Genomic DNA, 10,142 nt, shown 5'->3' with positions numbered 1-10,142 from the left:
GTCCACAGCTTCCCTGTACCTGGTTAGTGAAGATAGTTTGAGGTGGTCACATGAGCAGGGACCATGGAACCCACAAAGCTGGAGCTTGAACCTTAGATCTGGCATGGTTGGCAGTCTTCTTTGGGTCGTGCCACCATCCTGTCCATCCCAGATTCTTCATCCCTAGGCACAAGCTACACCTACTCACAGTAAGCACTGAGAGGACCTATCTGGTAGGTTCTGAAATATGCCTCTTTTATTTTTCATATTAAAAAAAGATCTCTGGACTGGGGCTGGTGAGATGGCTCAGCAGTAAGGAACATTCACTGCTCTTGTAGAAGACCTGAGTTCAGTTTCTGGTACTCACATGGTGGCTCCCAGTTTGTCATAACTCAAGTTCTAGAGGCTACCTAGGTCTCTTCTGTCCTGTTTGGGCATGCATGTGTTACACATGCATGCGTACAGATAGACACTCATGTGCACAAAATAAAAATAAAGATTTTTTTTTAAAGAACTCTAGGCTGGGGGATGTAGCTCAGTTGGTAGAGTAGTGTGCACAAAGCCCTGAATCCTATAGTTATCGCCAAATAAAAGCAGTTATGATGGGAAAGGCGCTAATCAGAAACCCAAGGTCAGAAACTCAAGGTCATCCTCAGCAATGCAGAAGTTTGAAGCTCACCGGATCTGCGGATCTGCGTGAGACTCTTTACCAAACAAACCAACAAGAGTAAAATCTCAGACACGGCAATCTAAAGATTGGAACTATCTTTATTTGTTTTTATTTTTATGTTGGAGGAGGTTGGTTGTTGCCGTTGCTGCTGTCTGAAAGAGCTCCTTGCTACGTAACTTGCTAGGTCAGCCTGCTGTTGTCAGGGTGCCGCGTCCTCCCTCTTAGGATGCAGCTGCTCAGACTCACCAGGAACATGTGGTCCTCCTGCTCCCACCACCCTAGATCTTGAAGGAAAAAAAGTGACACCAGCCGTGGTGTGAGTGGGTATGGCAGAGGGAGACGGAGGGAGAAAGGGCCACCAAGGCCGTGAGGAATCCTCTTGGGGCGATGGTGTCATTGCATGTCCATGACAGTTCTAATGTGTTTTCACACATTAAAGTTTATCAAGTTATCAACTTTTAAGAGACTGACTCACTGTCTACTTCGCTGAAAAGGCACCTAAATTGTCAACTTTAAATTTGAGCCATTTGATGATAAACACTGTCAATTTGACAGGATCTATAATCCCCCAGGAGACAAACCTCCGTGCCTGTCTGTGAGAAGTCTCTAGCTGGGGTTAACCGGGATAAGAAGACCTACCCTAAATGTAAGTGGCGCCACCCTCACAGACTGAGGCCCTAAACTGAATAAGCAGGGAAAGGCGAGCTGAGCACCAGCACTGCTCCTCTTATGACTCCTAACCACAGATGCAATGCCTCCAGCTGCCTCGGACTCCAGTGTGACCAGAACAAACTGTCCTTCCTCCCTTAAGCTGCTTCTGTTGGGGATTTCGTCACAGCTGTGGGGGTAAAAGAACTAATATAGGCCATTTATTATATGATAATTCAACAGAGGTGTTTTACAAAAGAAAGAGGATGGAGGGAGGATGGAAACGAGTAGGGAGGAAGGGAGGAAGGGAGGAAGGGAGGTAGGAAGGAAAGGAGGGAGGGAGGGAGGAGGGAGGGAGAGGGGAGGGGGAAAGGGAGGGTTAGGAAGAGGGAAGGAGGGAGGGAAGGAGTGAGGAGGAAGAAAGGTAGGGAGTGAAGGAGGGAAGAAGGGAGGGAGGGAGGGAGGGAGGAAGGAAGGAAGGAAGGAAGGAAGGAAGGAAGGAAGGAAGGAAAGAAGGAAGGACTCTAACTCAGGGCTTTCTTACTCACGAAGAAAAGTTCACAGTCAACAGCATATATTCAAAAGAATGTCATGTGCAGACTGCCCTGCTCCGTGGCAGCGGTGGTGGAGGGCAAAGAGAGCCTTTTCCTTCATTTCATCTCATACCAGCTGCCCTCACAGAAGCTCCTGGCGTCATGCCATCCCTTGGTCTTGACATCACACGATGCCCCCAGAGATATTTCACAATCACTCTGCCCCCTTTTGTCCTATCTGTCCTTATAAGCAGGAGCAGGCTGAGCCTGCTCTGCCTGGTTTTTTTTTTTTTTCCTTTTTACACAGATAAGGAAACAGAACCAGAGAGAAAGGCTGGCAAACTTTCACTATGTCACTGCTGAGTCACAGCAGAAACGTGAAACTGATGTTTGTCCCCCTCTAGCTGTCTAAGACCTAGAACTGACCTGGTGGGTTAGCGCTGCCCTACTAGAGACCCCCAGCAACCCTTGTGTGAGGATCCAGTCCCCTACCTGTGTGCCCACAGCAACCAGCCCATTCCCTGTGACAACAGGTCTCTGACCGGAGCTACTGTGTCTAACTTTTTTATTTTTATTTAAAAAAATTGTTATTGCTTTCTGGATTTGGTTATATGAGATTACGGGCACCAATTCTGGTTCTCTCCTTCCATCCCAGAGATCACACTCAGGCCATCAAGTTTGATAAGTGCCTTTATTCTTAGAGCCTTCGACCAGCCTAGGACCACCAAGTTTGGAAGTAGAGACATAATTTGTCCCTAGGGGCACCATGTCCTCATTCTTTATGGAGGAATAAGTCAATACTGCTGGGTTAACCCTTGAGACAAGGTTGTCACGCTCCGTGTCACTGCACACTCCATAATCCCACAGATCTCTGCCTGGAGAGTCACTATGACCTCAATGATGTCATGGGATAAACAGACCTTAACAGAAATCTCTTTGCATTAGAGAGAAAAGAAAGACACAAGCAGACTTATTGCTACAGCCAGTGCCAGAGATGGCAATGTGTGACAACCAGTCCAAGCTTGACCTGAGGAGTCAGTGACCTAGTTCTAGGTCCAGCTCAGCCAGTAACTTGCTGTTTGGCCTTTGGCCAGATTCTTAGACACACCTTCCCGCCATCATATATCACATAGCTTGAAGTACTTTGGAGATTTAATACATAGAACTAAAGCACTATGAGTCAGTGTGTGTGTGTGTGTGTGTGTGTGTGTGTGTGTGTGTGTGTGTGTGCTCGTGATCAAGTGCGTGTACTAAAACACTATGAGTCAGTGTATGTGTGTGCTCTTGATCAAATGTGTGTACTAAATTACTGTGAATCAGTGTATGTGTGTGCTTGTGAACAAGTGCATGTACTAAAGTACTGTGAATCAGTGTATGTGCTCGAGAACAAGTGTGTACTAAAGCACTATGAGTCAGTGTATGTGTGTGCTCGTGAACAGTGCGTGTACTAAAGCACTGTGAATCAGTGTATGTGCTCGAGAACAAGTGTGTACGTGTGCAGTGTTCGGGAGCCAGAAGACAGACTCAAGTACCATTTACCTTGATTTTTGAGTCGGGGTCTCTCACTGGCTGAAACTAACTGGCTGGCCACGGAGCCCCAGAGTCCTTTCCTTCTTCATCTTCCCAGCACAAAGACTACAAGGCCATGGCACCACCTCCAAGTCCTTACATGCTGGAGACCCACAGAGGGGCCTTGGGATCGCATAGCAAGTTCTTTATTGACTGAGTCATCTCCCCAACCTCATGAGTCACTCTTTTAAAAAAAATTAAAAATTAACTGGAGTCAAGAACCATAGACGTTCCCTGTGGCTGGGCATTCATGAGTCTCTGGTATAAGGTTAGGACTGTGCCTGGCGGACCCTCTTTTGCTGGGGACAGAAAAGGAAGATGCACGTGGAACAGGCCTCACGCAAACGCTTTAAGAAGAGGGAAGCAAACACACACCCTTCTGCTGCTTCTGGGCTTTGTCTTGTCTTGTTTTTGTTTTTGTCCCATTCTATATCAGGCTGGAACAAGAGGCTCTTGAGAGTTTAACGGGACCTGACTCGGGCAACTTTTCTGTCTTCTTCTGTATGAGAAGAAAGATAAGGAGGTGGGGTGAGAGGGAGAGATTCCTTTCTGTCTAGGGTTGTCATATTCCTTTGAAGGGCTCACTGCCTTGGTTTCGGCAAACAGGAGTCTGGCTAGCACTACCTTGGTAAATTAGCTTTCTAAAGACTCCCCCTAGGTCTGCTCTAAGTGTAGGAAGAGGAGAGGCAGGAGGAAGAGGGAAATGTAGATGGGAAAAGAAGGAGAGCCACGTGACGGGGCCACACCCAGCTGTAGCTGACCGTACTAGGTGTCAGGGAGGCTCCAGCCCTGTCCAGCCTCTTTTATTCCACTTGTTCATTTATTAAGTTCAAGCACAGTCCTCACCCAAGAAGGAAAAGACCCTGCCTCCTTTTCAGGATGAGGAAATGGAGACCACCTGAGGATTGTGCCTAAGGCCACACAAATAGGGAAAGGATCGTACATCCTTTTCCCTTCTGTCTTCCTCTGCCTTCTTCTCCAAGACCTCTCTACCTCCATGTTTCCTTTCCCTGTCCCCCAGAATCAAAATCTGTCAGGTAGGCAGTTGAATAGCCTGGCCTGAGGTTTTAATTCAGTCACCATAGGCAGACTGACCTTTCCAACTGAAGCGCTCATCAGCTCTGTGACCTCAGGTCATGCCTCCACTCCACATTGTAGTATTCAATCCAAGAGGCTAGAAAGAGACCTCAGCCCCTTCTTCCCTGCCCTGAGTCTACACAGGAATGTACACACACGCACTGCTACACAGACACACTCATGCAGACATACATTCTTGCCTCTCCACGTGAGGGATATAAACTCACATAGGCACCTTCCAGGAGCCAAAGAGTTCATCTTAGGGTGACATCTGGCTGTACACGACTCCTACTTCATTCAGGGTGACTAATAATGAGTGTAAACTCAGAGGGTGAATGGGGGTGTTAGGGTGGAGGCATGAAGTCAGATTAATGCAACTTCCTATCAATCGGTGGGTTACCTGGAAGTAAGGAGGAGGGAGGGACAGTATTTTTTTTTTTAGATTTATTGGTATACGGATGAGTGTATTATTGACATGTATGTATGTGTACCATATGCTCGTCTGGTGCCCACAGAGGTTGAAGACCTGGAACTGGAGTGATAGATAGGGTGCTGGGAACTGAACCTAGGTCCTGGCAAGAGCAGCAAGTGCTCCTAACCACTGAGCCATCTCTCCATCCCAGGAAGGGTAGTCTTTATGCCTATGGTTGATGTAGCTTTTTGTGACTTTTCTTTGGTTGATAGCTGTCAGCTATACCAACCTCCATCAGACCCACCAATTTCATAGCCACACCACACCATAAATGCACACACACACACACACTAGCAGTAGCACTGACGTGAGGCTCCTAGTCACCATAATACTGAAGAAACAGACAATCGAGACACTGCTGTCATGACAACCAACATTTACAGAACACTTAATATCACACTACTGTCCTTCCACTGCAAAACTGAAATTTCTGCTTAGTTTTCTCAGCCCAACAAGGTAGAGCCTGCTAACAATAGAAACCGTAGAAATCAGTTTAAAAGAATTCAAGTTGAAGAAAGACAGATGGTTGGATGAGACAGTACAGAAGCAGGAGAGGCTCTGCTGGGCCATGGGGGCAGGAAATGGGGAATGGGAGTGGAGATAGCAGAAGCGAGGTGCAGAAGCAACTAAATTGGTTCTAGCTCCATCTTTGCCTTATTTGAACCTAGTCGGATCAGTTGCCTGTTGTGTGTGGCTGACGTTCAGCTGCTGTGATTGGTTGAGACTCAGCTACTTGTTACCAGAGGAAAATCCAACACTAAGCTTTGCTTGACTTGCTACCACGTTTGGTTTCAGCTCCTCATGAAGGGACTCCAAATATAAAATCATGGGTCTTTGGGTCCAATTAAGTTTAATTTAAGGCAGTATCACCCCATTTTCCAGATGAGAAAATGAAAGTTGATATCACCATGTTTCCAGAGCAAGTCAAGAGCCCAAACCACAAGCAGCTCTCTCCCTTGGCACAAAGCCAAGCCCTTTACCCACGTCTACTGTGCCTCTACAGTTCCCCTTGTATTCTGAAGTTAACACTCTCCTTCTGGCCCTGTCTTGGCCCAACTTGGGACCTCCGACCTCCAGACTATAGAAATATACATTTGTATTGTGTTAAGCCAACATCATATGGTTGAGCAAGACAGAAGGGAAGGATTCAATCATCCAGAGAAGGTATTGGGGCAGTGTTCATCAGCTAGGTCAGACATTGCAAAACAACCAAGACTGGGGACCTTAAATAGCAGAGGTTTCTTGTTTCACAGTTGTGGAAGCTGGGAATCCCAGCTCAAGGACGGCCTAGATGAGGCTGCTGTATGACTCCTTCCATGGTTTGCAGATAGTCAGTCTTGCTTCTCCTCATGTGACTGTTCCTCTGCACAGCTGGCACTGTAGACTATCCTATCCTCTTCTGAAGAAGACACTGGAAAGACTGGACTGGGGTCCATTCATCTGACCTCTTTTGAATGTAATTACCTCTGTAAAGAATCTGTGTCCCATACACTCATGCTCCAAGGTCTGGGGGTTAGGACTTCAGGCTTCACATTATGAACTGGGGGTGGGAGCATGGTTTCCAGGTGGGTTCAAACTGTAGTCTACCCTGAAGTCCTAAATGTGTTTAAAATACTGTGTGTGTGTGTGTGTGTATGTGTGTGTGTGTGTGTGTGTGTGTGAGAGAGAGAGAGAGAGAGAGAGAGAGAGAGAGAGAGAGAGAGAGAGAGAGAGAGAGAGAGAGAGAGAGAGAGAGAGAGAAAGGGAGAGAGGGAGGGGTGTTAATTTTTGTAACTCGATTGCTAGGTTCTCCAGAGTGAACTCTGTAGATGATAACATCATTTTACAATATCAAAAGGTCAGGTCAGTGAAACATATGACTGGAAGCCTGCACACAGGCCTTGAAACCAGGAGGCCCCAGCGTTTCCAGCAACTTCTAGACTTCCTATGAGTAGTAGGGACAGGAGTTACATTTTGAGCCTAAGCACCCAGAGTCCAGTAGAAGTTTGAGCTTGCCTCATGATTCAGCTGGAGAGACATTCACTTGTGGACCTCTGCAAGCGGACTCTCCCTAAGGGCAGAACACAGGTGGTGAGGAAATCTGCCAGGCCTGGGAAGAGTCACCTCAGTTTCTCCTCCTGACGAGAAACAGACAAGAATGTGCCTCAGCACAGAGGGAACACATCCTGTAAGAAACTGCCTGGGGCTCTATAAATGGGGGAAATGTGACTCTTTGCAGGGACTTTAGCAAGGGAAGTGGGAGCCAGAGAGAGAAGACTGCACCTGAGCATTGCGTTCTCCAGGACTCCACAGTCCTAGAGGATTCCTCTCTCTGATTCCTCTGCCCACCGCCACTCTTACCCACATTCCTGATGTGCACTTGGCCCCAGGTCAAATTCCCAAGGCAGCAAGTGACTCAGAGAGTCCCTTCCCTGTGGGCCACCTTCCCACCTCCCACACACGCCTCCTCCTCTCCTCCTTCTTGGTCCCTTTGCTGATTACAGCTTCCTGCCTCCAATTGCTAACCTCCATTCTCTCTCTCTCTCTCTCTCTCTCTCTCTCTCTCTCTCTCTCTCTCTCTCTCTCTCTCGGTGTGTGTGTGTGTGTCTCCTTTCCTTCCCCCTTCCTCCCTCCCTTCCTCCTTTCCCCCCTCCCCAAACCTCTCTCAGAACAGAAGAGGAAAAGGTAATAGAGGAATGAAACCGTCCAGAAGGAAGAAAAAGCCACCCCACTGAGCCAAGACGATTTCATAGAAATCTTTGCATGGGTAGAAAATTGATACTTGTAATTGAAAAGATTAAAAACAGCACTTGGGAGGCAGAGACAGGCGGATCTCTGTGAGTTCGAGACCAGCCTGGTCTACAAAAGCTAGTTCCAGGACAGGCTCCAAAACCACAGAGAAACCCTGTCTCGAAAAACCAAAAAAAAAAAAAAAAAAAAAAAGATTAAAAACAAAAATACCCCAAGACTGAGTGAGCTGAGGGAAGAAACTATGAATATTAAAATTAGAAAACTTGGAGTGTTGGCTCAGTCAGCAAAGTCTTTGCCTTCCAAGCATAAGGACCTAGAATCCATGGAAAGAAACTGGCAGAGCGGCCCTCCTGTCATGCCAGAGCTGGGGAGGCAGAGACAGGCCCATCCCCTGAGGTTTGCTGGCCTGCCCTGAGCCTAACCAAGCTCCAGGCCTAGGAGAGACTGTCTCAGAGTACAAACCGGGGTCTGTGGAAATAGCTTAGTGGGCCGGCCCTTGCAGCAAACACAAGGGGACTAGAGTGAGAATCCCTAACACCCGCATAAAAGCCAGGCGGGCATGGCGGCTCATCTGCTATCTTAGGACTCCGGAGGCAGAGACCAAGCTGGCTAGCTGGATTAGCCAAATCATTGAGCTTAGGTTCACATGTGGAAGAGAAGGAAGAAGGGAAATACAAAGCACCTAGAGAAGGAAGGGGGCAGGTAGACATTGGCACCTCACCCCCTCTCTCCCCAGGGAGGCTTCCCCATGGGCTTTCTCAAGCACAGTCAGAGTGTGCAAGGTGCATGCCCATGGCCAGGCTGCCGAAGGAGGGAAGAGAGTGAAGACACAGGGAGCATCAGAAAGGCTCCGGGATACCTGGGGCAACTCCCAGTTGGCCTTAGACAATCCTGCCTTGTTATAAGAGATATCCCTGGGAAAGTGGGGATTCTACCTTCAAAGCATCCCAAGGAACTCTTACCCACAATGGCCTGAGTAACCCCAGGTGCAGCCCAGGAGTCCTGAGAGGAATTCATTCCAGGGGTACTGGCCAGTTTGCAGAGGCTAGGAGTAGGTAGGGCTATCTCTAAAGCTCTAACTATCCTCAGAACAACCCTATGCAGGGCAGAACAACCCAGTGCTGTTCTGGGCTTGTCTTCTCCCTCTCTAAAATGTTCTTGGCTCATTCTTGGCATTTTCAAAGGTCATGTTAGTTTATAGTCAAGTCTGAGGGGTTTCCCTGGGATCAACCACTCTTCCCCCATGACACACTGTTACATCAGTGACGCCTTCTCTAAGGACCCAAAGGGTCCCCTTTCCTTCAACACGTGCAGAGACAAAAGTCACACGATCCCATTTATAGGTCTCACAACTCTTTTCTTTCAGATGATGCATTCTTCCCAAGATCCCTCACACACCCACAATGCAACATGTCTGCACCCTCATGAGGAATTACCTGTCATGGCAAAACTAAATCCTCATGGCACTGTCGGGAGCTGACACTAACTAGCCCACCCTTCTACTTTTCCCCCCACGTGTGCCTGGCACTGCCTGTCAGCAAAACATTTCATATCTGAGCAGAGTCGAGCCTCTCCCTACTCCAGGGTACAAGTCACAGAGCCTAACACCACTACCCAACTCAAAACCAAACACAGCCCTGAAGGAAAATTCATCAGCCTTGGCCGTGGGCCAGGCAGTTAAACATGGATTCGGATCACAGATCATTTCTGCTAATTAAACAAATATTTTTCCAGAGCGGTCTTGGTTTCCACTGTTGCAGTTGGCCCCAGTTGCTGGCACACGCGGGATCGGAGCCATCCCCTGAACGACTGTGTGGATCAGAGGGCAGCAGACAGGGTTTTTGAAGTAACGGCAAGGCAGGTCTTCAAAGTGGAGACACTGTGCAAACATAAAGAAGGAAAGGGAGGAAAACACTGCCTAGCTCTAAGAGTCAGAGTCCTCTGCTTAGGGGTTTCTGCTCACTCACAGGCATGTGCACACACATACAACACTCTTAAAGAATACAGTCTTTCTCCCTCCTCTTACAGATCACACACACACACACACAAACACATACGCACTCGCACACACACACATGCATGCGCAAAAGCACACAAATAAGCAATCTGGAAGTAGAGTAAATTGTTCCAAATTTGGAGACAAGTGGAGTCTTTGTTTCCGCCCTTAAGGAAATACAGGGCAATCCCAAGAAGTTACTTACAGAATCCAGGAGGTTGTCAGGTCACAAGATCCCTATGTGATGAGACTCCTCACCCTCCAGAGAATGCTTTGTTCACAAAAGCCCTTTCACTAGACCCTGGACCCTGGGCAACACCCAGGCACAGCATGTTTTGGATCGAGTTTAAGAAGTTTGTGGGTTCCCTGAAGCCTGCCGGGAAACAACCACAGTTTCCAGCCTTAGGAAGACTGCCGTGGAGAAGTCAAGGTGCCACCAGGCTTGGCTCTCTGAGCAGAACTGTCAGG

Source organism: Microtus ochrogaster, chromosome 16 (genome assembly GCF_000317375.1).
Source record: "Microtus ochrogaster isolate Prairie Vole_2 chromosome 16, MicOch1.0, whole genome shotgun sequence".
Lineage (NCBI taxonomy): Eukaryota > Metazoa > Chordata > Mammalia > Rodentia > Cricetidae > Microtus > Microtus ochrogaster.
The sequence above is the reverse complement of the archived record's forward strand: the minus strand, read 5'-3'. Positions refer to the sequence as shown.